This window comes from Tachypleus tridentatus, chromosome 2 (genome assembly GCF_004210375.1).
Source record: "Tachypleus tridentatus isolate NWPU-2018 chromosome 2, ASM421037v1, whole genome shotgun sequence".
Lineage (NCBI taxonomy): Eukaryota > Metazoa > Arthropoda > Merostomata > Xiphosura > Limulidae > Tachypleus > Tachypleus tridentatus.
Window position 1 is genome coordinate 81,328,845 of NC_134826.1, and position 27,994 is coordinate 81,356,838.

The window sequence follows — 27,994 nt, forward strand, 5'->3', positions numbered from 1 at the left end:
AGCAAATGCTTCAGATGAGTTCATAGCCACATGAATGAAAAATAGAAAAGAATCCAGTTCACCAAAATGTGTACCCCATAGCTCCAGTTTTGCAATCATTGCATTAACTTTGTCTTGCATGTAGAACACTGATATAAGCTTGCCTTGGAATGATATATTTAGGTTGTTGAAATGAGCATATATCTATTGTTTAGCTCGCATTGCTTCCCATCATCACTTCTTTGGCAACAGGTTTGATTAATGTCTCTCCTATTACTCCAATAGCTCTGACATTTACAGTTACATATGATACTATAAAAGATGTTTCCACAGATTTCACATTATCATCCCCTGCCACACTGTGCTTTACTTTCTGGGAGACTAGAATGTCCTTTCTCTTTTCTTTAAAAAATTCAATAGCTTACACATGATTTCTCATGATTTGTTTCAAAATGACGCTTGAGGTCTCCATACATACGGCACATAATGAAATAGGCCTTCTCTCATTGCTTGTCCATCAAAATCCAATTTACAAATAATTTTCATCGTATTTACATGATATTTTTGGTTTCTTTGCAGCTGGTACTTTTACAACACTAACAGACAATTTTGGTGATTCATTAAATTGGTTCTCACATCTCTCACCACTTTATCACATTTCCTTCACAATCTTTACCATTACACTTCAGATATCCTGTTCTTAACCAGTAATCTGTGATGGTTCAGACATACCATCGGTAAATAGAAATCTTCTTCCACATACCACCTAAAATTTTCTTGTGTGATACCAGAAGTACATGTATCACACTTTTGTTAACACTGTTCTGGATAATAATAATAATATCTAAAAAAAGAGTGCTGAAGAAGTATAGTTATTTTATTTTTTCTTCATGAAGAATTATTGGAAGAACTTTGGTGTGGGTATTTGTATTAGATATATGATTATTGGCAGAATCTTAAGTAAGGAAAAATATTCTGCCTTATTATTTATATGTGACTATTAAAGAATAACACATAAGTGAAATTTTAAAATTTGTTTAGGTGATAATGGAATATTATTTGGTACTTGGCTCTTTGAATACTGTTCTCACATAAACCTGTCTGTCTGAAAATGAAATAACAACAGTTGGTAAAGAAGCATGATATATTGATTGCTTTTAGGAGAGGATTTTTATTTTTTTTACAGAAGATGTCTGATTATAGTAATTTTTCAAAAGTCTGTTCAATAACTGTTGCAGTTCCTTTTTAAAACTCTCTAAATATGGTAACAAAATTGGACATTTTGTAACATTTATATAACAACATCTAATATGTATAAAAACCAAGGTGATTTGCCAACAGCCCTTTCTAGCATTGGCTTTTATATCATATTGATCAGCTATAGAAGTATACTTTAATATTTCTCTTTACCTATTTTCTGAAAATATAAAATGAAACATATAAATAGCAAAACTTGAAACCATATGTTGATTTGTTTAAATTATGTTATTAAAAATGTTGGTTATATGACAGAAAATACTGAAACAATTTAAGTTTAATGTAGCACAGGGGCAGTCACTTAAGGTTGTTGGTCTTGACCTGCAAAGCCCATACTTTTCTCATGGTTGCGTGCAGAATTCCCTCTACAGTTTCTGTGTTTACTGCATATCTCTTGCCCTGGATCATTTTGACGCTAAGCAGCACTCCACTTGCGCTATTTATACTGACTCGCTTAGTTCTCTACCGGCTCTGGAATTGCTTCACGTTGGTTCACACTTTGTTGTCGCCGATATTCAAAACCAACTGGGCCTTTTTTCTTTAACATCTACTTCTATCCAGTTTTTCTGGATACCGGGCCACGTTGGTATTCGCGTAAACGAGCTCGCTGACACCGCAGAAAATCTATCTGCTCTGGCACTATCACTGCTGTGCCTGTTTCATACATGGACTATGGTCCTGTATTAAAGGCTCGTCTCCGTGCCAGCAACGTGAAAACAATCATTTCTAAATAAAACCTGTTTTGCTTCTATAAGGATCGGAAAGAGGGAGTTGTTTTACCGAGACTACGCACTAGTCACAGTTTGTAGCTCTTCATTTTCTTTTATCCGGGAGTGATGCACAAATGTGTTGTCTATGTAACACTCAGGTCACAATAAGCCACACTTTACTGTCTTGCTGCCGTTTTGAATCTCAACTGTCCCAAGGTTTATCCGTAACGTTAGACTTATTGATGATGGTGACACTATCGACCTTAGAAATATTTTCAGTTTCTTAAAGGCCATTAATCTGTTTAATGGAATTTAAGGTTTTTAATTTATACAATAGAGCTTTTTTAATGTGATCCACTTTTAAGAATCAAAATCCATCTAGTTCGATTTGAAATTAGAAAATGGCCGTAACGTCAACCACCTCGGAACCAGGACAGGAAAGACCAACTTCAGGTGACTGACGGTGGTTTTTGTACTTACCTGATAGTCTTCCTGACGAGTTATGATAATTACAGTTATGCTACAGAAAGTCCTTTGCAACTTGTATTACTGTAGTTTTTCTCTTACTGCTGTAGACTAGATCTAAACATTGGTTTTAATGCTATTAATATTTTTTGTTTTGTTTTACCTAAATTTTCTTTAATCAATTTTATTAAATTTACTTTAATTTTAACGTTTTATCGGATGTTTGGCGCAGATAGCCAAGCTGCTTTGTGCCATACAACATCAAACCAACCAACCATTTCGAACAAGAGAAAATAAAGACTCAAAATGTTATTTTTCACGCTTTTGATTTTCAACCCGTGGAGAAAAAATCCCGCGCAGTTTGCGTTATTTGTCGGTCTGTTTGTTTGTAATGTTTCGCCAAATTTCGACGTTTAAACTTTAACGTTTGTATTGTTTGTTCAGAGGGAGTTTTGACATCATATGATAGGTGTGGTTTAATGACTGGGGTCTTCTTGATAATTAGCGAATTTGATTAATTAGTTCGCCTGTTGCTGTCAGCCAGTTGCTTCAGTTGTTTGTTTTTTTTATTGTAAGAATGTATTTAGGCACACGTGCGTATGCCTTATGCACGAGAGATGTTAGAAAGTAAATGAAACTGTAGCAATAACACCGTTTACTGTGATCTTAGGCCTATCAGCGAACATCAGTTTAGTAAACTTGTACAACTCGTCATTAAAGTAATCAAACACTAGCATCACTATCATTAAATGGGCTGTACTTTGCATTCTTCGTTTAATCAAATAACTCAAAAGTAGCTCGTTCAACAATATAAGGTATAAGAACAAAAAGTGACTTCAGAAAATATTTCAGTAAGAAACAAAATGATTTTGTTTTTGAATTTAGCACAAAGCCACACGAGGGCTGTCTGTGCTAGCCATCTCTACTTTGACAAGAGGAAAGGCAGCTAGTCATCACCACCAACCGCCAACTCTTAGGCTACTCTTTTAGCAACGAATAGTGGGATTGACTGAAAAATTATAACACACTCAGAGCTGAAAAGGGGAGTATGTTTGGTGTGACGGGGATTCGAACTCGCTCTCCTCAGAATGTGGGTCGAGTGCCTTGACCGCCTGGCCCTCATCAAAATGATCTCAAATTTCTTTAAGATAACAGTTTTTGTTCCATTTTTGTTATAGCATCACTTACTCTAAATTATGATTTCGCGTTTACTTCCTATATACCATTCTGTTGATAATTAAAGCGTTAAATTCACGAGTTCTTTATAACCACATTTCCAACTAACTATAATAGACATACTCAGTAATTTATTTTTATTCTAAATCTTAATTGGATTGTCTTTAGTTTATTTTCGATGAGATTAAAATAGATATTTTCTTTGGATTTTACAGTATACAGTCACAATACCTGTTATACAGTGCCATCTATGAACAAACATGTTGTTTAAAATAATTTGTTGCTATTAGAGAGAAGAAACGTTTCACGCTTCTTATGAAAAACTAAATATATTTATCTATTCCGAATACAATCCACATTTAGAAATACGTTATACAGTGTCATTTATGAACAAACATATCAAATAATTATTAGCATCGCTAAGCAAAAGATGAGTTAATGAACTGTTGGCTAATCATAATGCGCGTGTTACAAGTTTCCATTTCTGATCTGAGAAACTAAACCCAATGACTTTATGAAGACTAATTAAAGTTTATTAACGTTAGGTGGCAGTGCACGTATCTTTGTTACTGTCGTGTCAAGGTATATTTGGCATTTTTGTTGATATTTATTTAGTTGTTTCATGTCATCTGGTCTATACAAAGTGAATTATTCTATCTTTTGTGTGTGTGTGTGTGTGTGTGTATTTAAATAAGGGAACATATTACAATATTAATTTCAAACGGAGACGGCGCTAAATTGCCGGAAGTACATTTTTTGCTGGCTAAATTCCAATAATTATGAACCCAGTGTCTAGTTCTGGATTGGTATAATGTAGTTTATTCGCCAAACTAAAGAACATTTTTGGGGGAATATCAGTTTTTTCATGCGTTCTGAATTGTATGAACACTTTCTGCTCCTCCTATTTTTGGTTATTTGTTTATAAACAGTTTATTTGTCGTGTAATTTACATAAAAAATTATGTAACTATGTGTTAGTATAATATTTATAATATGTGATCCTTCTATCAGCTTACTCGTGATACTTTTTAAGTTATGAGCAAAAAACCACTCGGTACGCAGGGGTACGAACACTTTCTGTCGTTACTGTGATTTTTCAAGCCATCTCTTGGATTTCGGGTCTTCCAGTCATTCAGTTCACACAGCGTCTCTTGTATCAAACGGTCTTTTTCACACAGCTGTTTTATAATTTCTTTCTGCTCTTTTCTAAACTCGCCTTCTAAGAAAAACAAGCTGGAACTTAAATTTTTTAGTGAACAGTTTCTCTCGCACCGGAGACTAAAAATAAGTTCATTCTGTTCCTTTAACTGTGTTCTTAAGGTAAATATCACCTTATTGGCTTTCGCAGTTTGTTCTTTCATAAGGCTATTGTGTCTTTCAGAACTGCTTCCATGACAGCAAGCTTCCTTTTTAGCATTTTAACTTCGTAAGCCTGTTGGAGGAAAAGATAAACTGTAATGAAGTAGCAACAGCAGAAAGAGAAATAAGGAGTAGAGTTGTGTGTAATATAATGATTTAGAATGTATTTTGTAGTGATAATGAGTGGAGTTGTGTGTAATATAATGATTTAGAATGTATTTTGTAGTGATAATGAGTGGAGTTGTGTGTAATATAATGATTTAGAATGTATTTTGTAGTGATAATGAGTGGAGTTGTGTGTAATATAATGATTTAGAATGTATTTTGTAGTGATAATGAGTGGAGTTGTGTGTAATATAATGATTAAGAATGTATTTTGTAGGTATAATAAGGAGTAGAGTTGTGTGTAATATAATGATTTAGAATGTATTTTGTAGTGATAATGAGTGGAGTTGTGTGTAATATAATGATTTAGAATGTATTTTGTAGGTATAATAAGGAGTAGAGTTGTGTGTGATATAATGATTTAGAATGTATTTTGTAGTGATAATGAGTGGAGTTGTGTGTAATATAATGATTTAGAATGTATTTTGTAGTGATAATGAGTGGAGTTGTGTGTAATATAATGATTTAGAATGTATTTTGTAGGTATAATAAGGAGCAGAGTTGTGTGTAATATAATGATTTAGAATGTATTTTGTAGTGATAATGAGTGGAGTTGTGTGTAATATAATGATTTAGAATGTATTTTGTAGTGATAATGAGTGGAGTTGTGTGTAATATAATGATTTAGAATGTATTTTGTAGGTATAATAAGGAGTAGAGTTGTGTGTAATATAATGATTTAGAATGTATTTTGTAGTGATAATGAGTGGAGTTGTGTGTAATATAATGATTTAGAATGTATTTTGTAGTGATAATGAGTGGAGTTGTGTGTAATATAATGATTTAGAATGTATTTTGTAGGTATAATAAGGAGTAGAGTTGTGTGTAATATAATGATTTAGAATGTATTTTGTAGTGATAATGAGTGGAGTTGTGTGTAATATAATGATTTAGAATGTATTTTGTAGTGATAATGAGTGGAGTTGTGTGTAATATAATGATTTAGAATGTATTTTGTAGGTATAATAAGGAGTAGAGTTGTGTGTAATATAATGATTTAGAATGTATTTTGTAGTGATAATGAGTGGAGTTGTGTGTAATATAATGATTTAGAATGTATTTTGTAGGTATAATAAGGAGTAGAGTTGTGTGTGATATAATGATTTAGAATGTATTTTGTAGTGATAATGAGTGGAGTTGTGTGTAATATAATGATTTAGAATGTATTTTGTAGTGATAATAAGGTGGAGTTGTGTGTAATATAATGATTTAGAATGTATTTTGTAGTGATAATGAGTGGAGTTGTGTGTAATATAATGATTTAGAATGTATTTTGTAGGTATAATAAGGAGTAGAGTTGTGTGTAATATAAGGATTTAGAATGTATTTTGTAGTGATAATGAGTGGAGTTGTGTGTAATATAATGATTTAGAATGTATTTTGTAGTGATAATGAGTGGAGTTGTGTGTAATATAATGATTTAGAATGTATTTTGTAGTGATAATGAGTGGAGTTGTGTGTAATATAATGATTTAGAATGTATTTTGTAGTGATAATGAGTGGAGTTGTGTGTAATATAATGATTTAGAATGTATTTTGTAGTGATAATGAGTGGAGTTGTGTGTAATATAATGATTTAGAATGTATTTTGTAGTGATAATGAGTGGAGTTGTGTGTAATATAATGATTTAGAATGTATTTTGTAGTGATAATGAGTGGAGTTGTGTGTAATATAATGATTTAGAATGTATTTTGTAGTGATAATGAGTGGAGTTGTGTGTAATATAATGATTTAGAATGTATTTTGTAGTGATAATGAGTGGAGTTGTGTGTAATATAATGATTTAGAATGTATTTTGTAGTGATAATGAGTGGAGTTGTGTGTAATATAATGATTTAGAATGTATTTTGTAGGTATAATGAGTGGAGTTGTGTGTAATATAATGATTTAGAATGTATTTTGTAGTGATAATGAGTAGAGTTGTGTGTAATATAATGATTTAGAATGTATTTTGTAGTGATAATGAGTAGAGTTGTGTGTAATATAATGATTTAGAATGTATTTTGTAGTGATAATGAGTGGAGTTGTGTGTAATATAATGATTTAGAATGTATTTTGTAGTGATAATGAGTGGAGTTGTGTGTAATATAATGATTTAGAATGTATTTTGTAGTGATAATGAGTGGAGTTGTGTGTAATATAATGATTTAGAATGTATTTTGTAGGTATAATAAGGAGTAGAGTTGTGTGTAATATAAGGATTTAGAATGTATTTTGTAGTGATAATGAGTGGAGTTGTGTGTAATATAATGATTTAGAATGTATTTTGTAGTGATAATGAGTGGAGTTGTGTGTAATATAATGATTTAGAATGTATTTTGTAGTGATAATGAGTGGAGTTGTGTGTAATATAATGATTTAGAATGTATTTTGTAGTGATAATGAGTGGAGTTGTGTGTAATATAATGATTTAGAATGTATTTTGTAGTGATAATGAGTGGAGTTGTGTGTAATATAATGATTTAGAATGTATTTTGTAGTGATAATGAGTGGAGTTGTGTGTAATATAATGATTTAGAATGTATTTTGTAGTGATAATGAGTGGAGTTGTGTGTAATATAATGATTTAGAATGTATTTTGTAGTGATAATAAGAGTGGAGTTGTGTGTAATATAATGATTTAGAATGTATTTTGTAGTGATAATGAGTGGAGTTGTGTGTAATATAATGATTTAGAAATGTATTTTGTAGGTATAATAAGGTGAAGTTGTGTGTAATATAATGATTTAGAATGTATTTTGTAGTGATAATGAGTAGAGTTGTGTGTAATATAATGATTTAGAATGTATTTTGTAGTGATAATGAGTAGAGTTGTGTGTAATATAATGATTTAGAATGTATTTTGTAGTGATAATGAGTGGAGTTGTGTGTAATATAATGATTTAGAATGTATTTTGTAGTGATAATGAGTGGAGTTGTGTGTAATATAATGATTTAGAATGTATTTTGTAGGTATAATAAGGAGTAGAGTTGTGTGTGATATAATGATTTAGAATGTATTTTGTAGTGATAATAGAGTGGAGTTGTGTGTAATATAATGATTTAGAATGTATTTTGTAGTGATAATGAGTGGAGTTGTGTGTAATATAATGATTTAGAATGTATTTTGTAGTGATAATGAGTGGAGTTGTGTGTAATATAATGATTTAGAATGTATTTTGTAGGTATAATAAGGAGTAGAGTTGTGTGTAATATAATGATTTAGAATGTATTTTGTAGTGATAATGAGTGGAGTTGTGTGTAATATAATGATTTAGAATGTATTTTGTAGTGATAATGAGTGGAGTTGTGTGTAATATAATGATTTAGAATGTATTTTGTAGGTATAATAAGGAGTAGAGTTGTGTGTAATATAATGATTTAGAATGTATTTTTTAGTGATAATGAGTGGAGTTGTGTGTAATATAATGATTTAGAATGTATTTTGTAGGTATAATAAGGAGTAGAGTTGTGTGTGATATAATGATTTAGAATGTATTTTGTAGTGATAATGAGTGGAGTTGTGTGTAATATAATGATTTAGAATGTATTTTGTAGTGATAATGAGTGGAGTTGTGTGTAATATAATGATTTAGAATGTATTTTGTAGTGATAATGAGTGGAGTTGTGTGTAATATAATGATTTAGAATGTATTTTGTAGGTATAATAAGGAGTAGAGTTGTGTGTAATATAATGATTTAGAATGTATTTTGTAGTGATAATGAGTGGAGTTGTGTGTAATATAATGATTTAGAATGTATTTTGTAGTGATAATGAGTGGAGTTGTGTGTAATATAATGATTTAGAATGTATTTTGTAGTGATAATGAGTGGAGTTGTGTGTAATATAACGATTTAGAATGTATTTTGTAGTGATAATGAGTGGAGTTGTGTGTAATATAATGATTTAGAATGTATTTTGTAGGTATAATAAGGAGTGGAGTTGTGTGTAATATAATGATTTAGAATGTATTTTGTAGTGATAATGAGTGGAGTTGTGTGTAATATAATGATTTAGAATGTATTTTGTAGTGATAATGAGTGGAGTTGTGTGTAATATAATGATTTAGAATGTATTTTGTAGTGATAATGAGTGGAGTTGTGTGTAATATAATGATTTAGAATGTATTTTGTAGTGATAATGAGTGGAGTTGTGTGTAATATAATGATTTAGAATGTATTTTGTAGTGATAATGAGTGGAGTTGTGTGTAATATAATGATTTAGAATGTATTTTGTAGGTATAATGAGTGGAGTTGTGTGTAATATAATGATTTAGAATGTATTTTGTAGTGATAATGAGTAGAGTTGTGTGTAATATAATGATTTAGAATGTATTTTGTAGTGATAATGAGTGGAGTTGTGTGTAATATAATGATTTAGAATGTATTTTGTAGTGATAATGAGTGGAGTTGTGTGTAATATAATGATTTAGAATGTATTTTGCAGTGATAATGAGTGGAGTTGTGTGTAATATAATGATTTAGAATGTATTTTGTAGGTATAATAAGGAGTAGAGTTGTGTGTGATATAATGATTTAGAATGTATTTTGTAGTGATAATGAGTGGAGTTGTGTGTAATATAATGATTTAGAATGTATTTTGTAGTGATAATGAGTGGGGTTGTGTGTAATATAATGATTTAGAATGTATTTTGTAGTGATAATGAGTGGAGTTGTGTGTAATATAATGATTTAGAATGTATTTTGTAGTGATAATGAGTGGAGTTGTGTGTGTAATATAATGATTTAGAATGTATTTTGTAGGTATAATAAGGAGTAGAGTTGTGTGTAATATAATGATTTAGAATGTATTTTGTAGTGATAATGAGTGGAGTTGTGTGTAATATAATGATTTAGAATGTATTTTGTAGTGATAATGAGTGGAGTTGTGTGTAATATAATGATTTAGAATGTATTTTGTAGGTATAATAAGGAGTAGAGTTGTGTGTAATATAATGATTTAGAATGTATTTTGTAGTGATAATGAGTAGAGTTGTGTGTAATATAATGATTTAGAATGTATTTTGTTGTGATAATGAGTGGAGTTGTGTGTAATATAATGATTTAGAATGTATTTTGTAGTGATAATGAGTGGAGTTGTGTGTAATATAATGATTTAGAATGTATTTTGTAGGTATAATAAGGAGTAGAGTTGTGTGTAATATAATGATTTAGAATGTATTTTGTAGTGATAATGAGTGGAGTTGTGTGTAATATAATGATTTAGAATGTATTTTGTAGTGATAATGAGTGGAGTTGTGTGTAATATAATGATTTAGAATGTATTTTGTAGGTATAATAAGGAGTAGAGTTGTGTGTAATATAATGATTTAGAATGTATTTTGTAGTGATAATAAGTAGAGTTGTGTGTAATATAATGATTTAGAATGTATTTTGTAGTGATAATGAGTAGAGTTGTGTGTAATATAATGATTTAGAATGTATTTTGTAGGTATAATAATTTAAGAATAAATCATCCTTCCCAAAAGAAAAGGCGAGCATGTTTGGTGCGACGGGGATGCGAACCCGCGACCCTTAGATTACGAGTCGCACGCCTTAACCCACCTGGCCATGCCAGGGCGAATAGCTCTGGTCTGATATCAAAGATTCGATCTCCATCTCGCTTAACTAAGTTGTAATTACTTAGTCATGGTGTAGTGTCCTCCATTTGCTTACCTAACGAGTTCATATCTATATTTGTACCTACATACTGCCATATAGATCTGTCTTGTTTGAAACATGTTTATTTGGACATTTCAAGTGTCCAACGGAAGAATTTCAGGATAAAAGAAATTCACTTTGTTAACCCTTTGACAATACGTACTATGAGCAGTGGATAATAGGAGGGTATGGAATGAATGACTTATTACAACACTCGTTAAGCCTACATGCAACACTAGATATCGCTATAATGATGGGTGGGGAAGAGAGTATTTTCAAGAAAAAAGTCGAACGTCAATTTGTGCACCCAATCACGTGATTAGACAAGTTGAACAGCTAAAAGCTACCGCATGACGTCACCCGAACAAAGGCATATTATACGGGGCACTCTCGTTTTAGACGAATTTATTTGTTTCACGTTTGAGAGTGGATGAAAGAGATAATGATATATATATATATATAGAGAGAGAGAGAGGGGAGGGGGGAAATGGAGTACCTTGCACTAAATTCAATGAACGAGCAAGATAACAAATGTACTAGATATAGTATACATCTTTTTATCAGCCAGAATTATCAGCAGTGCAGATAGTCCCTGGTGTTGCTTTGTGTTTAACTTCAAGCAGACACACATCAACTCTGGAAAAAAATATTTTGAATATTACAAGTACGTTTTCTTGATATGTTACCCGATTGCTGCGTTTTGTAAGAAACAAAACGACGAACAAAGCACAATACTGTCTTTTTATTTCGTAATAATCTTTAAAAGTTTTAAATTGATTTATACGATGCTATGATAAGGATGTTAAAAGACTCGACTTGCAACCTGTGGGCCGCGGGTTTGAATCCCATTACCAAATGCTCTTATACTTTTGGCCGTGATGGTGTTATAATGGAAAAGTTAATCCTCTTACTTGTTGTTGTAGAGTAGCCAATCATGTAGCGGAGTGTGGTGATGTAAAATATTTCCCTTCTTTCGTGTCTGTCATTTTAAAATTAGGGACCATATAAATAAAATATTATTAAAAACTGAGAAGAATATGTGTAGCTAACTGAACGTTGCTCTTGATGTATGAAAACAAAAATTTTGTGTTTGGTGACGTCACTTTATAAGGTAGAAGTTCTCTCGCGCATGTGTTCAGCTCATTCTCACGTCTTTACAGAGAATCAACTTTGCTAACCCCATAGTTATTTTGTAAAGTAATAAATAACCTGAAAATCATTATTGATGTTTTTATAATCCTAAGGTAATTTTTGTAACACAGACATAATTCTTAAGGTAAGAAATTTAGTGAACAGGTTGAAACAAACTGTAACTTAAGATAATATTTTAGCAAACATAGCTGGAAAATTGCCCAGAAAATGTCTAATGATACCACAGCCAGACAGGAATTTAATATAGTAGAGTACCTCCTGCATAACAACATCTCGACGTGACGTTTCTGTTGTCGTCGCTTCTTTTATCTCGACAGCTTGATCGCCGGAATCACTCTCCTTGATTTTATTGACAGTCATGTGATCAGTCAACGATGAAAAGTTCTTGTATTTCACACCAGAGTTATCTTTGAAAAAAGAAACAACAAAGAGAACCACGTTATTAGAGTTGAGCTGTTATTAAGAACGGTGTATCAGTTTAGTTCTGTTTTCAAATTTATTTTTATAAATTTAATTCGTAAACACTTTTAGGCAAGTTATTTTCTAAGAAGTCAAGCAAAGTAGATTTCATTTCTTTATTTAAATAAAAGTACGACTTCGATGTATCTCAGAGAGCCGTTCAAAACCAGTGCCCCGTCACACCAAACATACTTATCCTCTCAGCCGGGGAAGGGGCGTTATAATGTGACTGTTTATCCTACTGTTTGTTAGTAAAAGAGTAGCCCAAGAGTTGGCGGTGGATGGAGATGACTAGCTGCCTTCTATCTAGTCTTATACTGATAAATTAGGGACGGCTAACGCAGATAGCTCTCGTGTAGCTTTGAAACAAAATTCAAAAACCAAAACCAATGCATTCCAACCTTTCCTCTTTAGTTTCGTTGCCACAGTGTGGGTGGCAGCTGAATGCCAAAATATGTACTTGTAAGGAAATATATTTAAGATATTAATATACGAAGTGAGAGCTATCTGCATAATAAACTAAACTAACACATATTAACTACTTGTCTAACGTTTTAAAAAACATAAACCAGACAGAGATCTACTGGACATTTATTACCGTGAAGTATTAAAACTGTATATACAAACTAATTTTGACAACAGGTTAGTCTGTAAATTAAGGTGAGAATGTGTTAATTTCTTTCTTTTTTCTCCTTTTATTCACTCTGATATATCGGTTTAAAAAACAATACAGTACTCCAGTTAAATTATGAAAAGTTAACTCGGAGGTTCAGAGTATATTATATTGTTACAATTCACACTTGTGAATGAACCCTAAATAGAATTACTGTGGAAGTCCATTGAAAACAAAGGATATTTAAGCGCATTTTACTTTTTTTAATCTACGCACAGAATCGCATGTGGATCTTTAGCTTTTGAATTTCTTGGTTAAGTAATTGCTTATAACTACAGTTGAAACTCCAAGCCCTGAAAAAAAGAGTAAGTCGTGAAACTAAGGACTAATAAACAGTGAGGAAAACTAATCACTCCATATACACCATGGGGGGCCTAGTTGGTGAAATAAAGGTGAGAAGAATGATAGAAATTATTAATTTATATTTTATTACAAACTTGGGGTCAGTTTTCAGTCATTACGTATTTAACTTTTTTTGTCCTCTATTTTAGAACAGGTAATATTGACGATTTTTCTGTTTTCTTTGCAACTAATTTAACGTCATTTGTTCATACTGAGAAGTGATGAAATACGTTTTTAGGAGGGTACTATTCAGTGATAACATTTTATCACTACACAAGTGAGTTTTATAACTGTATTGGTTTTGCTAAAACAAGTCCTCTAAGACCTCTTGTTCAAGATTCTTACCTAGTTCGTATGGTAGAACATTGTTTATTAGATTTACTCGAGGGATATATGAGCTATCTATCCCTAATTTTAGAATTGTAAGCTCTTATGCTGTCTTTACCATAGCAAAGTGGAACTGACCGTTACACTATAAAGCACCCGACAGCAGAAAGGGCGAGCATTATAGTGGCAGGATTCTAATTTGCGACCCACAGGTTGCGATTGGAGTGCTCTTACTACCAGGTCATGACATGACTTGTACGTACAGTCCATTAGGGACGGCTAGTGCAAATGATCCTCTTGTAACTTTGCGACAAAATTCAAAACAAACCAAACAGTCCATTGAAGTGTCTTCTGTAAGGTCCGATAAGGTAGACTAAAATCAGTCACGGAGCTATAGTGGAAAAGAAATGTGAGTGGTCAACACTGTGAGACTGGTTGCCGTAGTATGTGTTATGTGTCATTCTTAATATGGACTATTATTAAAGCTACTCAAGAGCTAGTTACGCTAGCCGTTTCTAATTTAGCAGTGTAAGACTAGAGGGAAGTCTGGTAAACTGGTCATCACCACCCACCGCCAGTTCTTGGGCTACTCTTTTTACCAACGGATAGTGGGATTGACCGTAACATTATAACGCCCCCACAGCTGGAAGGGCGAGCATGTTTGGTGCGATGGCGACTTTCAGATTACGAGTCGAACGCCTTAACCCACCTTTACAATTAAAAGTAATACAACGTTAAAATCATTACATGCTGTACTCCTTTTAATAGTACATAGATGTTTTATATGAACATTAAACAAATCAACTACTTCTCCAACATATTCAAAATATACAGATGTTGTTATTGTGACGTCACAGCTCTGGATAATAAGCTTGTATATGTTTTCCTTACTAGGAAAACAAATGTATACATGACAAGATAGAGATGTTATTTGCTTCGTGAAAACTTTATTTGTATGTTTACAATATCACTCATGTGATTACCATTTGGTAAACTGGAAAGAATAAATAACGCTATAATATTTTAATTATGTTGAAATTTTTAATGCAAAAGATGTTAGAGTAAAATCTTCCAGTAAGAAGCTGGGCGGCATCTTTTCACAAACCTTGTCAGAGTGACGGGAGTTATAGGACAACAACACCATCTTTCGCCTAACTTACATATTTTATATGCTGAAGTTCTAGGAATTTTGTTATTAAAATTGTTTTTAAAAATTTAAGAAATAAATATAAATGACATATTTTATTTCTTATGGATCAGTGGAATATTTAGAAAGCGCACCGATCCTTTTTAGTCGTTTTAATATGTAAAAGCTATGGTGATCAAATATTTTCTATGTTGTGGACTATTATACTGGTAAGCATATCTAATTTGGCTAAGAAGCTGGAAACTACCGAATTCGTCAAGTTCCATTAATGTAATATTAGACCTTCATGATTATAATAACAGAAAATACCTATCTAGATATTTTAGGTTTACTGTGTTGTTACTACATATATTTGACAATTATGGATAATGGAATGCTATCTTCGATATTTACGGATCACATCCAGTTCTAGTTTTTCTATCTTCGTTTCACCTTCTTGTACCTCTATAGCATAACTTTTCTTTTCTTCATCACCTCCACAGCAGTTATAAAGTAAATTAATAAAAGTATTTTATTTGTTTGTTTGGAATTAAGCTCAAAACTACACAATGTGCTTACCTGTGTTGTGTCCACCACGAATATCGTAACCCGTATTTTGGCGTCTCAGGCTTTCAGACTCACTACTGAGTCCTTTGGAGTATTAGAATAATATTACGTACATAAAAAATAATTTAGTAGAAATCGACAATAGCTAAACAAAAAAAAAAAAAAGGAAGAAATATAAACGTAACTGTATATTTATTAATGTAAGTTGTTTTATACATGGAAATTTAATTTTGTTTGCTATGCATATTGTCTTTTTTTCCCATTGATTTAAACATCTGGAAAATTAAAGAAGTGACCGCTTTTAATCACATATGTACCCTGTTGGGACAGAGGTAAGTCTTCGGCTTATTTGTGTGGCTTTGCTACCCTGTTGGGACAGAGGTAAGTCTTCGGCTTACTTGTGTGGTTTTGCTACCCTGTTGGGACAGAGGTAAGTCTTCGGCTTACTTGTGTGGTTTTGCTACCCTGTTGGGACAGAGGTAAGTCTTCGGCTTACTCGTGTGGTTTTGCTACCCTGTTGGGACAGAGGTAAGTCTTCGGCTTACTTGTGTGGCTTTGCTACCCTGTTGGGACAGAGGTAAGTCTTCGGCTTACTTGTGTGGCTTTGCTACCCTGTTGGGACAGAGGTAAGTCTTCGGCTTACTCGTGTGGTTTTGCGCGAAATTCAAAACAAAAGAAACAACGTAATCATGTATATAAATACGGAAAAAAACGAGATACAAATATGTTAGTCTTGTTGAAAGATGTTGGTTGGGTCGTCTGTTTATTCCTCAGAGTTTATCGCTTTCTTTAATATGTTAACAAAATTTATGAAGTGTATTCACCTGCTAGTAACAGCTAGTACAATACCAGCATATTGAATAAACCGAGCACGGTGATTTCATTCGACAAAGAAAATAAGAATACCCTAATGCTATTACTGTTGTTTCCTTTATGCTTGTAGCGTGCTCGTCAAAAATGTTGTATCGGTTTAACAAATTCGATATATAGACTAATATATTTTATGTCAGGGAAACTGTTTGTTTGTTCTGAATTTCACGTAAAGCTACACGAGGGCTATCTGCGCTAGCCGTTCCTAATTTAGCAGTGTAAGACTAGAGGGAAGGCAGCTAGTCATTACCACCCACCGCCAACTTTTGGATTATTCTTTTAACAACGAACAGTGGGATTGATCGAAACATTATAACGCCCCCACGGCTGAAAAGGCGAACATGTTTGGTGTGACGGGGATTCAAACCCACGATCTTCAAATTGCGAGTCGAGCGCCATAACCAACCACCTGGCCTATATAAAGATATGAAGGCTTTAGTTTTCAGTTATGTATACGAAATGAAACAGCTCTGGACAAGAACAAAATAATAACATTAATTTAATGTTATATATAAAAATAAAACAATTTCAGAGAAATTTATTTAAAAACGTGAGTACGTTTATTGAAAATATACATTTCGCATTGTTAAAAATTATCTCCACTCATAATACTTTGTAACACAAATTTTATCCCTGGATAGTATTTGTTATTTCTTAATTGCTTATGTTGTAAAATTATATAAAATCGCCATTATTCCCTTCAAACTTTGCTTTTGTAACCAGGATAATGAAATTTAGAAATTAACCTATTTTCTAACCTATGTAATAACGGGCAAATTTGCTCATTTTCATTTACATAAGGTGTAAATAGAACAATGAATGAATGAAGATTTACATGTATTTATACCACATTTATACAAAAATGTTTAGAAGTGAGTAGTTTTTTCGATATTCGCGACTGTAATATAAATCATTTTCACGTATCAGCTCTAAATATAGTCTCCTATCTTGTTTTCGTTACACGCTTCTAAGTAGCGGCTTTCAAAGTCCAGTACATCTTGGTGGAAGCGTTCGCCCTGCTCCTCTGAGTATACTACCATGTTATCCTTGAATTTAGCAAGATGATCGTCAAGGATATGGACTTTCAGGGACATCCTGCAGCACATTTTGCCGTTGTTCTTCACCAGAGTCTAAACCAGTTCCACCTAATTTTCGGCCTTGCGATTGCCCAAGAAACCTCAAACCACCGCGACAAAGCTGCCCCAATCTTGTTTTCCCTTTCTACTGAGCTTCTTAGGGAATTCTGTGCACTGCAGGATCTTTTTTATTTGTGGTCCAACGAAATTATCGGCTTTGACTTTTGCTTCAGACAGTTTAGAGAAGAAGTCTCGAAGGTACTTGAAAACTGCAGACTCCTTGTCAAGAGCTGTGACAAATTATTTCATAAGACCCAATTTTATGTGCAGTGGTGGGAACAACACCTTCTGGAGGTCCACTAGTGGCTCACACTTGACCTTGTGCCTCCCCACAGAGAACTCGGTCTGTTGTGGCCAGTGCTTTCTGTTGTAGTGCGCTGCAGATAAAATGAGATAGGCCTGTGTGCGTTCACTTAGGCAGCTAAAACTAAATTGAAGTGGTGAGTAACTGTATGTATATTACTATGGTAAGTTCTAAAAAATTCTTGTAAGTTGTACAACATTCTAGAAAATCCTCATAAGTTCTACAACATTCTAGAAAATTCTAGTAAGTTGGAGAAAATTCTCTATCAGCGACTCAGCAGTGAATCTACCCGAAATGTTCTGGAAAATGGGTAATTTTGAAAATTTAATTACCCAGGTCACAAAAGCAAAGTTTGAAGAGAAAAATATGTCTTTTCCATTTACTTTAAGCAAAAGCAATTGGGAAAAAACACTTTCTACCCAGGAACAAGAAAAAGTAAAATTTTTTTTCATAGTGGAATCATTAATCGAAGTTACGAGCGCTAATTTATGAAGCGTCACCTATAATTACTAACCTAAATTACAGAGTTCCACCTGTAATCACTCGGCTATGTTGCAGAGCTTCATCTGTTATTACTAATTCATTTTTCACGCGTGGGCCCGGCATGGCCAAGCGTGTTAAGGCGTTCGATTCGTAATCTGAGGGTTGCGGGTTCGCTTCCCCGAATTAGGGACGGCTAGCACAGAAAGCCCTCGAGTAGCTTTGCTCGAAATTCAAAAACAATAATTTTTCACGCAATTTCCCATTTTAGTAGAACCGATTTCATAAGTGTATCATTCTATAATTACAGTGGTTTTTCGAAATTTAAAATTTTCCCACATTGTCATGATAAATGAAATATCAAATATAACAACTGCAGGAAGCTCGTGAAGCTCAGTGAACACGAAAATCTAAATAATAACTGTTATAACTGACTTATTCATTTGTTGTTACCCACAAAGCTATTTGTGTATCAGAACAAAGTTTTAAATTTAGTCAGTGATGTCGAGAAACCCACTTGTTGAGAAATTTATATGCAAAAACGGCTCGTTTGGGTTGAGAATATTTGGGTAAAATATTTTCTCAACCCAAACGAGCCGTTTTTGCATATAAAAGTTTTAAATTTCATAATACCTCAGACTTTCTGCTGAGCCACCAGGGGCTGATTCACTTCTAAGTATTGAAACAAGTAATGTTCCTAAATGCGTTCTAACAAGTAGTTTATAACATTAAATGAGCGAGTAAGACTAAACTATTATCACCACAGGTGACCTAAGCGTAACTAAAAAAGAGTGACTCCCACATAGAAAGTAATTGGATCCTCTATTTTTATTTTCACGTAATTATAGTTTTGATTCTGGCTGATTGACATCGCTAACCTGATGAAGTAGTGCGAACACCCTTTAGTTCAATGAAATTAAATTGTATCTTCACACTTTCTGGAAAATTCTTAAGAAAAAAAACAACAAACATTAATTATATATTTTTCTAAGTTCTCCTATTTTGTGTAACTCTTTATAACAAAAATTAACTTATATTAAATAGTATGAAAGTAATTAATGAAAAGTCCACATGTTTCAAATTTCACTTTCTCCACAAAATTAGTTAAAGCATGGAAAGTGTTTAGTTTAATCAAAACTGAAATTCATAAAGTTTGAACATTCTTAATGGGTGCTGAAAATAATTCAGTTTTCTAAATTCGAAAAATAGTTAACTTTTGAAAATGAAAACATTGGTAATTCATATATGGTAAACAAAATACAGTATAAACGTTATGTTAACACCGTCAGACGAAGTTGTTTGTTTTTTGTTTTGCTTTTATATACCATGATTTCACGTGCATAATTACTGTCCGTTGGTTATTTTTTCAAAATTATGATGTATTGTTTGTTTTTTAATTTCGCGCAAGACTACACGGTTATTATTAATAGTAGTTACAAATGATGATTTACATACAATAGTTTTACAAACTTATAAAGAATACTGAGTTTTATATCTGGTCTAGAACTGAATCTTTTATCGACGTTCATAGAGAACGAATAAACTCTTTGTTGATACACCTGTACACTTCTCTTGACGGCAAGTTGAGCTTGAAGTTTTTTGTTTTGTTTTGTTTTTAATTTTGCACATAGCTACACCAGGGATATCTGCACTAACCGTCCCTAATTTAGCAGTGTAAGACTAGAAGGAAGGCAAATAGTCATCATCACCCATCGTCAACTCTTGGACTACTCTTTCACCAATAAATAGTGGGATTGACTGAACATTATAACGCTGAAAGGGCGAGCATGTTTGATGCGATGGGGATTCGAAGCTTGAAGCACACGTAAGTTTCAACGGTGACAATATTTAACGTTCTTTTAGAAATTCTAATGTGCGAAATTTACTGAAGTTAAACAGTTTCTAAGGTTCGAAATCTGTAAACGTTCGTGGTCAGCTTCTGTAGTTTTCCAGTTAATAAGCGTTAATCACAATTATAGCTTCCGAGGCTTATTGTATACTGACTGCAGCTGACCAATAATAATCTTCTACTATCTCTCGGTTAGCTGCTATTATACGATTAACACGAGATTCTTGATTGTTTCAAAATGAGCTAGTGTTTTCGTGAAACAAATATCGTTGATTCTTATTCTAAAGAATATTGTAATAAATTAAAGAACATCCAGGACTTGCGCGATCCACACCCATCAATATACGTCACATGCAAAAAAGAAAACTATACTGAAACAAGCGTAGGTATTAAATTAAACGTATAAAGTTAAATCCAGTATAATTTCCTTCCCATTTTGATATCTCAGTGTTGTCATACAAACTTTTAATTATCTCATTCTTCGCCATTACCACCGGTCTCTTCCCTCCATTTTACTTTTTGTACGCCATTCTTGAATAGCCACCATTCCTCATCTTCTGTTCCTTGAAGGCTTTTTTTCTACTTGATAGTTTGCTGTTTATTTTCGTTCCACCACCATACATCAAGCTGTTTGGTTCAGTTTTTTTTTCAGCTCTTTCTGTATATCTCTTCATTACTCCTTCCACACCTTAATATTCTCGACTCCTTTCCTCTTTTCCTAATTCTTATTCTTCATTATGTACATTCGATGTTGGTAGGATACTGTTACGCTTGGTATCACTTAACATTCAACGTTTTTTTTCTGTCCTCCATTCGGACTATGATGTAACCAATCTGAGTCTGGTACTGGAACCTTCTGTAAGTGATAAGGTATCACTCTCATTCGGAATCCGGTATTTGTCAGGAACACATTTCACTTCCTGTCATTTTTAGTCATATCTCTCCTTACACGTTTTTTATTCCATATATTCTCTTCTCGTGTGTCCCACTTTTTATCTTACCCAGGTGTGCTCCCATCATCAACATCCCACTTTCTGGCATCCCTACAATTATATCCTGTAGTTTTTCTTCAACTTCTCGACGGATCATTCTATCTGCAGACCATAACCAGACACTAAGTTCTTCAACCCATCCTCGGTTTCCACCTTCACGCCCATGAATCGGTCCGACGTTTTCTCTACTCGACAACTTTCATCTTAAATTATTATCTAATTCAATTCCAACATTGCTCTTACCGTTTGATCATCCCGAGTGTAACAGCTCTTAGCTTTTACTAATGTTTTTTGTACTCTGTCCTTTCCACTTCATGTCTTTAATACACGTAATCTTTTCCTTTCTTCTTTCTAGTACATCTGTTGGTTCTCTGCTTCTTCCAGTCATTCTGTCGACATTCCATGTTACTATCCTTAGTTTCCAGATCTCTTCTTTAACCACTTTCGGTTCAGCGGTGTCCCTTTTTTTCACACCCGCCTCGGGAATAGGGGGCAGCATCGACTAGAGGGTGATATCCTAACTCTCTGGCATACCACGTGATTCTTATCCATATTTGTATTATAATGTTTTTGTGTCCAAGTTGCTAGCCTTGATGACAAACACCATCTTTTCCCAACTGGACTTGGAACCGACTATGGAGAAGTTACAAATAAAATGTATTATTCCTTATTTCGAAAACTAGAGCACCAGAAAAGGAAAGAAATGCCAAAGCAATACAGCACTAGCTGATACATGTTTCTTCAGAATGTTTAAAATGGTGCTGTTTGGTTGTACCAGAGACTGTTTTAACATCACAAAGATATGTTTTGTACATATATGGATGCAAGACGATGCGATTTCCCCTTTCACACCTACTCCCATTTTACCAACGTTAAGTAGCTCCTTTACTTTTTATTGTAAGCTCACTTGCATTTAAAAGTATCAAAAGTTCAAATACACAGACTAATTTTTCAATCACAAGGAAAGGTTTTATAGAACAATTTAATCCTCTGGAAATTTCAATTGGTTGGTTTGAAACACGTTCAAAGAACAAATAAATACAATAAGGATCCCCAAACCAGTAAGATTAGCTAATAAATCTGCACCGACATGATTGTGACTGGAGAAAAGCCAAGATAGTAGTCAACGTTAAAACAGGTCCAACAACTAAGCCTGAACTGAGATCGAAAAATGAAACTAGATATTTCGACCCTCCCCCTCTCACGGTAAGTTAAATAACACCAAGTGGTTTTCTTACTGAACCCTCTCTTTACTGAAGTCCAAGAGTGATTATAATAATAAAAGGAACAGGTGGTTACTTGTACTAGAACAACAAAGCAACAAGTGACTTTTGACACTTGTTTCCTTACTTTACCACCAAAATTATGAAAACTAAAAGTACGATAACAACTAATCAATTACTGTGAATTATAACTTTATTTTTTAATATTTTAATTTTTGTCCATTAGAGGTTGTTATTTCTTCTTTTTACATGAATAGTGATTGGTGAATTCTAGAAATGTCATGAAAGTTTTGGCTACTGTAGAAACTGAAAACTTCCTATATTACGTAAAATCTGTCCAACGATAGAACACATTTCAACGCAATGAATAATTCATATTATTATAAAAGAAATTAAATAACACCGAATGCCAACTGATGACATATAAAATATTGATGGGAAAATTATAGTTAATTTTGGATTTTTATAAACCACAGAAGGTGCCATGAAGTCATATGAATAAATAGTTTAGATCTCTCATGTCTGGTTTGATTTGAATCTCGCGCAAAGCTACACGAGGACTGTCTGCGCTAGCAGTCACTAATTTAGCAATGTAAAATTAGAGGGAAGACAGCTAGTCATCACCACCCACCGCCAACTATTGGGCTGTTCTTTTACCAACGAATAGGGGCATTGACCGTCACTTTATAAAGCTCCCACGGCTGAAAGGGCTAGCATTTTGGTGTGACGGGGATTCGAATTCGCGACCTTCGGATTACGAGTCAAGTGCTTTAACAACTTGGCCATGCCTGGCCCTCTTTAATATAAGTGTTCCGAGAAGAAAATAAGTTCTTATGAGTGAAAATAGTTTAACTAAAATAAATAGACCCATAAACAGTTTTATTTTAAACTCCGAAATTCTAGCAAGCATCTCAAAATTCCCATTTCTTCGTGTCTTAACAAATTCATCACTCACAACTTGAAGTCCACATTTAGAAAGATGAAGCACGTATTTCATGTTTACATAATATATTGTAATGTGTTGATCTTTGTGTTTCAACATGTCTTCCTTGTTTGAGCACGCTACTCTCAGTTGTTGATCTTTGAAGTAGACTTTTCATTTTCAATACAAATATGATTGCTGCGTCACTGAAAAATTCATTTAAAGCCACCGATGAAAAATAACACACTTTTTTTAACCAATGCATTCAAAATCAAATATTACAAGTCATTAGTCTTACCTAGTCTGTACCAGCATGATTAAAAAACAATTCTTATCCCCAAGAGTTTAAATGTTATTAGAAATTAAATGTTTGATAATGTTACTATGTAGCTCAGTTCAATGTAATATTTCGAGTTGTCAAAATGTTTAAAGAAGTTTTTTACAAATAAATAATTAAAGTATAACAAATTTCAGATCCTTTTTAGTTTCATCTAAAAATAGATTCTGTGTAGTTCAGTCAGTCATTTACGATTGCATCGTTTTGTTAACTGCATAAAAACTATAGTGTAACGACTACTATTTTGGATTAATTGTATTTATCTCTAAATCTTTGGTCATATTATCCATACTTTTTTGTATATTAATGAAATAGAAAAAAATATTGTCAAAAATAATTGTGACCTAACCATGTTATAAGCTTCATTGGAAGCTAAAAAACAACAACAACATTATTTGAGTGGCCTAGCCCAAATTCACGTCCTTTCTACTGCAGAAACAGTAAAGCTAAATAATTCCTCAGTTGATGAAAGTAAATGTCAACTTTTTTACATGTGGTATAAATCGTAAGCAACCGCATAAGACGAGTCGTGAATACGTGTCTAAATTTACAGTGAAAGTTTTGGGACTTATCTGGTCGGGAGTTTTTATTGCTGTTGCAAAAGGTTATTTAGCCTGTAATGCATTTGTTCTTTTTCTTAGCTTTCATGGTTCAAGAATATTTTCTGATACGGATTTTAATTTTTTATGGTCTGAATCTGCCGGATTCTTCCCGATCTAAGTATTTTTTCTCACAAATTTGTGTCAAGTAAAGTTAAAAAGAAACAAAACAAGTAAAAATAAAGAGATTTAAGAAAACAATGACCTAGTAATACGTAACAATTAAAAATAACATTTCAAAAAGAAATGTCTGATGTGGAAGATGTTATTCGAGGTGTATGTCTGGAATTCAATATTTTCATGAAGTCCCAGTATGAATAATTTTTAAGTTTTGTTGTCATCTGACCATGTACCTCTCGTATAAATAATAATACAAAAAAAAAACTCTGAACAGAAAAACAACTACATCATCACTTTGTTTCTGTACACTAATCTAATAAATTTAGTACTAATTCATCTAATAGCTTTGGGGCCAAATCTATTTGAAGGCTAGTTTCGGAATGTCATGCCAGTCTAGAAATATGTTTTCATTAGAAGCTTCTACCTTCTCACAGCGAGTACTTTCAGATGTGCGACTTTGTGGGCTTGAGTACTCATATCTGTTTCTAATGTTTTTCGCTCTCGTTCTAGTCTCAGAATTACAAATAAATTTTAAATGTGTTTCTACACCTGCGTGGATCCTACTTCCAGTGATACCTCTCTTAGTAAGATATATCCTTACAGGTACCAAATAACATTCATTAAAACATAACCAAGCTGAGAAGAGTGAAATTTTGAGACTAAATATGAAATTTTGAAGTTCTTGTCAGATAAGATATAGAATCAACTTCCATGTAATTCAGAGTGATATCACTTAAGTTTTCTCTGCAAAACGCCTATTTTATTTATTTAAAGTATAATTACTCATGGATCCCCTGCAAAGCACCTGTTTTATTTATTTGGAGTGACATTACCACTTATGGCTCCTCTGCAAGACGCATATTTTATTTTTTTTCGCATTGACATTAATTATTATTCCCCTGCAAAGCGCTTGTTTTACGTATTTGGAAGGTAGTGGATTTAGCGCTACACGTTTGTTTTAATACATACATTTGTTCGGTTTGATGAATGTGATGTATATTGTTGAATGTGTATTGCGCAAGTCCTACCTGTTCTCTAAATTTGTAAAAGATATCTATCTTAAGGAACGCAACATTGTTAAGAGAGTGACAAGGTAAGTGAGAAGTATTTTTCGAAATATTGAAACAACCATGTTAATCTGAATTGATTATTGTTTTTCATGACATACTTTGTTTCGATGCAAGTTGTGTTACAGATTTTTAAACGTGTCTAATGTTTTTGCCAAAAAGTAACTTTTGAGACACAGCTTATCTACCGGTCACAGGAACGAACCCAATTGCCGAAAACTGGAGTGTAGAAATCTGATGATCAATCTTTATATTCGATGATAAAGAGTAACTTGAGAGTTGGTGACAGATAGTGTTAACTTCCTACCGTCCTCTATAATTTATCACTTTAAAATTAAGGACAACTATTGCAATAACCCTCTAGTAACTTTGCACAAAATTCACCAGGCAGAGAGTGCATGTTAAGTACTTATAACTAAAAACGAACAAATGGTCGAAGAAGAAATATTGTGTTGTATTTTATCATGTTAAGTACTATTTTATGTTAATTAAGTCTTTTCTACATTACTGTGTTTCTAATTTGAAGTTATTTATTCCAGTTAAACAAAGTATTTTTTTTAAATATTAAACCAGCATAGCAAAATATCTTAACATCTATAAATGGATTAATTAACTAAATTATTCAGAACATCTGCTATAGATCTTAGATCTCCTTCGAATGTTCACCTTTCAGTTAGCGCTTATTTCACGGATTTACAGTGTAAATATCTGGGTTTCAATTTCATGAGAGGGCAGATTACAGAAAGTTCATTGCTAAACTTCGTGCTACAATAATCACAAAAACTCCTTCTGGACATTTTTGAACGACCCCCAGAAGTACAGCGGTATGTCTGCGCACTTACAATTCCAAAGAAACTGGGTTTGAATATTTGTGATGGGCAGAGCACACACAGCCCATTGTATAGGTTTACGCTGAACTTCATTCCTGAAAATACAAAACAAAAATAGCCTATGTTGCTGCCATCTGTACGCGAATACTCCCACTAAATATAATATGTGAAATTTGTGTTCAAACTAACATTGCGCCAGAAGTCATGTAAATAAAATATCCATTGGTGATTTGAATAGTTACATCTGTGAAACTGTCACAAAATCATCCTAAAATCGCAATAAGGAAATATCTGAAGTGAGGTGCGTATTGTTTTAAAATGAAAGTTAAAATCTCTAAAGCGAACTTTACACATCAGTTAGAATTAAGAAGAAACCCATATGTTTTACCCGTCAAAGTAACATATAGTTATAAATAGATAATGGCTAATATCATAAAACAGTAACATGACAATTCATCGTTTCTTTCAACTGCTTTGGTCACCCAGCCGTGATTATGGTTCCACCTGAGAAGCACGTGTGTTATTATTCTCTGTTCTTATTGTATTTAATTACATAAAAAACATTATTGATTGTATCAATACCTTTAGTACATCAAAACGTGAGCTTAAGTTTCATGACAGTTAACAGCGAAAAAGAGAAGACCCAGGTGAATATTATATTCTTTGTTTTTCATATGTGTGTTTTATTTATTATTTATATCAGTGAGTAAAATGTAAAAAAATAGTAACTTATAAGATAAGGTAAGGTAATTCTTTTTGATATGGTGTGCTTGAGTGCAGTTCATGGATTATTTAATTTTTGGGTTTTGGTTTCAGTTTCGGAGCTCTTGTAAAAACAATCTTGTGAGGGATGTCAACATATTTAACATGATTATTATTTTTAGTTTCATGTCCAATAAGATTATGTTTGCTTTGGCAACGTTTTAATTGGCACATGGGTGTTGGTTTCGGAACTCTCCCAATAATAAATTTGTTTCGGTTTTCAGCATTTTCAGTAACAACAAAAACGTGTTTCTGGTAATGTTCTGGTTTACTGCCAAGTCTTACAGTGACAATTTTATCAGCATTGTAGACAAGTTCAGTAGACGGAGGCCTGATGTTGCTTGACACTTCCCTCTGGATACAATCATCGTCTTTTATTTCTTTTAAAGCTGGTGTTTTTGCCTGAAGATGTAAATCATAATTAGTGAGGCAACACTCATCAATCGAAAAAAAAAATGTTTTAATAACAATAATCAATTAATAAACATTTTAAAAATATATAATTTATTCTTTATGTACCAATTATTTTACTATACTATGAGTAAAATTAAATAAACGGTTATAAGAAAATTGTAAATTATGAAATTGGTTTCAGATATCTGATAAACGTTTTCTCGAAAGTACGAAATATATCTCAAACATTGTCTCAAATAGTGAGGAAGGTAATATACAGCAGACAATAGCTTTAAATAATGTTTTACATTTATATTTTGTACGTTCACAAATACTAACTTGCTAAAACAAGATAAAACTACTGTTATAAATAAATGTCAGTTGTTCTCCCCATTTTATTGTTACATAAATTAAGCATGAAAAGTTATGTAATCTGAACTACAAATGACTATAAAGAGAAAGAATTTTCAAACTGTCTTATCAAGGTTGCAACACTGAAGTAAATCACGGAGTTTATAGTACTTTAAAATATTCAATAATCTTAGTAAAGTCCAAAAGAAGACAATTGAATATTTCACTAAATGTCTATCAGACCAATGAAAGTTGGCTGACTATAAAAACAAACACTGATGCAAAATGTCTCAAAAGTGTTATTAACAAGATATAGTGGAATCACTTGTAACAAAATGGTACAAATACACTGGTACTGGCC

At 32.8% G+C, this 27,994-nt stretch overlaps 1 long non-coding RNA gene across 1 annotated transcript in view; it reads left to right on the forward strand.

Annotated features, from left to right (window-relative positions):
- Positions 1-27,413, forward strand: part of LOC143236033 (uncharacterized) — a 38,350-nt gene extending 10,937 nt beyond the window's left edge. Inside the window, exons 3-4 of the long non-coding RNA XR_013019430.1 lie at positions 19,820-20,013; positions 27,114-27,413. This is a non-coding gene — a long non-coding RNA (uncharacterized LOC143236033). The remainder of the gene's footprint in view (positions 1-19,819; positions 20,014-27,113) is intronic.
- The last annotated feature ends 581 nt before the right edge of the window (positions 27,414-27,994 follow it).